This window comes from Populus trichocarpa, chromosome 1 (assembly GCF_000002775.5).
Source record: "Populus trichocarpa isolate Nisqually-1 chromosome 1, P.trichocarpa_v4.1, whole genome shotgun sequence".
In the NCBI taxonomy this organism is placed as follows: Eukaryota; Viridiplantae; Streptophyta; class Magnoliopsida; order Malpighiales; family Salicaceae; genus Populus; species Populus trichocarpa.
Genome location: NC_037285.2, coordinates 17909658 through 17912356, shown reverse-complemented (window position 1 = coordinate 17912356; position 2699 = coordinate 17909658). Strand labels below are relative to the sequence as shown.

At 38.6% G+C, this 2699-nt stretch overlaps 1 non-coding gene across 1 annotated transcript; it reads right to left on the bottom strand.

The window, feature by feature from the left end:
- Positions 1–703: 703 nt before the first annotated feature.
- On the bottom strand, positions 704–807 carry LOC112327370 (small nucleolar RNA R71). The gene has a single exon (XR_002981592.2). It is a non-coding gene; the product is annotated as a small nucleolar RNA R71 (small nucleolar RNA).
- Between the last annotated feature and the right edge of the window lie 1892 nt (positions 808–2699).

Here is a 2699-nt window from a genome sequence, read left to right as displayed (position 1 = left end):
ATCCTCGTGGGACGATACTCTACTTATCACTTTATTACTTGTTACGATTCGTGCACTTGCGAAATTAACCAACAAGTTTTTGGCGCCGTTGCCGGGGATTTTAGATAAAATTACTAATAATATCAATATAAATTAAATTTGATCTAATTTGATTGCCTTTTGTCTTCAGCTCTTTAGGTGTGTTGTCTAGTGCATGAGAAGCAACAAAAACCAGTCGTTGCTACCTTATAATTCTGAGATTGAGAGAACTGCAAGGGGATTAAGAAAGAAAACGCGAAAGACTCAAAACAGTTCAGGCATCATGGCAGACAATGAAAATCCTGAGCAAGACACACGGGCATTGAGAGATTTTGCTCTCCCACAGGTGACAGGAATCCGTTCTGTTATCAGGAAACCAAGGATTGAGGCCAATAATTTTGAGATCAAACCAGCAATACTGCAGATGATTCAGACCTCAATTCAGTTTTATGGGTTGCCAAGTGATGATCCTAACGCCCATATTGCAAGTTTCTTGGAAATTTGCGACACATTTAAGCATAATGGCGTTACTGATGATGCCATTCGCCTCAGACTGTTTCCATTTTCTCTGCGAGATAGAGCGAAGAACTGGTTAAACTCCATGCCTGCAGATTCAGTTATCAGTTGGGAAGATTTAGCTCAGAAATTCCTTGCTAAATTTTTTCCACCAGCCAAGACAGCAAAAATGCACATTGAGATAGCTAACTTTTCCCAACTTGAGAGTGAACCATTGTATGAGGCATGGGAGAGATACAAGGATTTGCTCAGGCGATGCCCCCACCATGGACTACCGAAGTGGATGCAGGTGCAGAATTTTTACAATGGATTGAATGCCTCCACAAGAACACTAATTGATGCAGCTTCAGGAGGAGCTTTTATGAGTAAGTCACAGGATGATGCTTACAACTTATTGGAAGAAATGGCTATGAACAATTACCAATGGCCAAATGAAAGAAGCATACAGAAGAAGACTGTTGGGGTGCATGAAATTGATGCAATCACGACATTAACAGCTCAAGTCCATTCATTAACTCAGTAACTGAAAACCACTCAACTGTCAGCAAATGCCATCCATACAACGTGTGATTTTTGCCATGGAAATCACACAAGTGAAGAGTGTCAGGTTGGGAACCCATTCTCTCAAGCAGAGCATGCTCATTTTGTGTCAAACTACAGCCGGCAGAACAACCCCTACAGTGCAACATATCCAAAATATTTAAAAATCAAGCATGAATAGCAGAAAATATACATGCTAAAAATTCCCTTATCAAATACCCCCAAACTTGAATGTTTGCTTGTCCTCAAGCAAAAAGGAAACCATGAAAGCATAGTGTTAAAAGCTCATGATAAGTTCAACTTTGACATTTAAAAGGCTCCATCATGCAGCATTCACTTCTTGACTTAGCTCATAGACAATATTAGATAATGGAAAACTAAGCATTCCTACTCTCTGTGCAGACCGTTGTACAAACTTCCAACTCATCCATGTGTTTCATGTGTTTAGCATCCTTGAACCGTGCACAGTCATTCTGCCATTATTTTTTTTTTTAACAAGGTAGCCAACTTTAGGAGTAATAACACACTTTTACTTGTCTTTTGACAAGGGTGATTTTTTTAAATTTATCACTTGTCATTTGACGCGAATACAAACATTTGTGATGAATGCACCCGGTTACTTAACAGGTCATAAACTTAAAATGCTTTGCATACTCATATTTTAAGCTGCTGTTTGACGTAAAAGTAAACATTTGTGATGAATACTCCTAGTTACTAAGCAACTCAAAACATTGGAGTAGATACACATCATATACTTATTCATTCACTTTCATACTCATTATCACTCCTTGTTTTGATATTTTTCTTAGAGGGTAATAACAAAAAAGAATAGCACACTTATCTCTTATGCATAACTACACAATTCACCTGACTGTGCTGGAAAAGTGTACTTCAATAATTCAACAGAAAATAGTCATGCTTAATCCAACTTTATAAGATATTATCCACTCTAAGCCTAGGAATATCATGGATACATTATGAAGCACCTAAAAATGTCAAAGTTGGTCTTAAATGCATATCACTTTTCACCCTCTGTTTTCATGGTTCCAGTGTGCAGTGTCTTTCATAGTCAAAGCATGCAATGTCTAACTGAAATTACCAATGGCCAAATGAAAGAAGCATACAGAAGAAGACTGTTGGGGTGCATGAAATTGATGCAATCACGGCATTAACAGCTCAAGTCCATTCACTAACTCAGCAACTGAAAACCACTCAACTGTCAGCAAATGCCATCCATACAACGTGTGATTTTTGCCATGGAAATCACACAAGTGAAGAGTGTCAGGTTGGGAACCCATTCTCTCAAGCAGAGCATGCTCATTTTGTGTCAAACTACAGCCGGCAGAACAACCCCTACAGTGCAACATATAATCTCGGTTGGAGAAATCATCCTAATTTCTCTTGGAACAATCAAACTGTCATGAAGAATCCAGCCATGCCATCTTCAAGTGAGCACATGAAAAAGAAATCAAAACTTGAAGAAGCTATGACACAATTAGCAAACAACACCAGCAAATTCATGACTGAAACAAATACTAATCTACAGAACCAAGCAGCTTCTATTCGAAATTTGGAGGTTCAAGTTGGTCAGTTAGCCAACATGCTCACGGGTAGACAACAAGGAA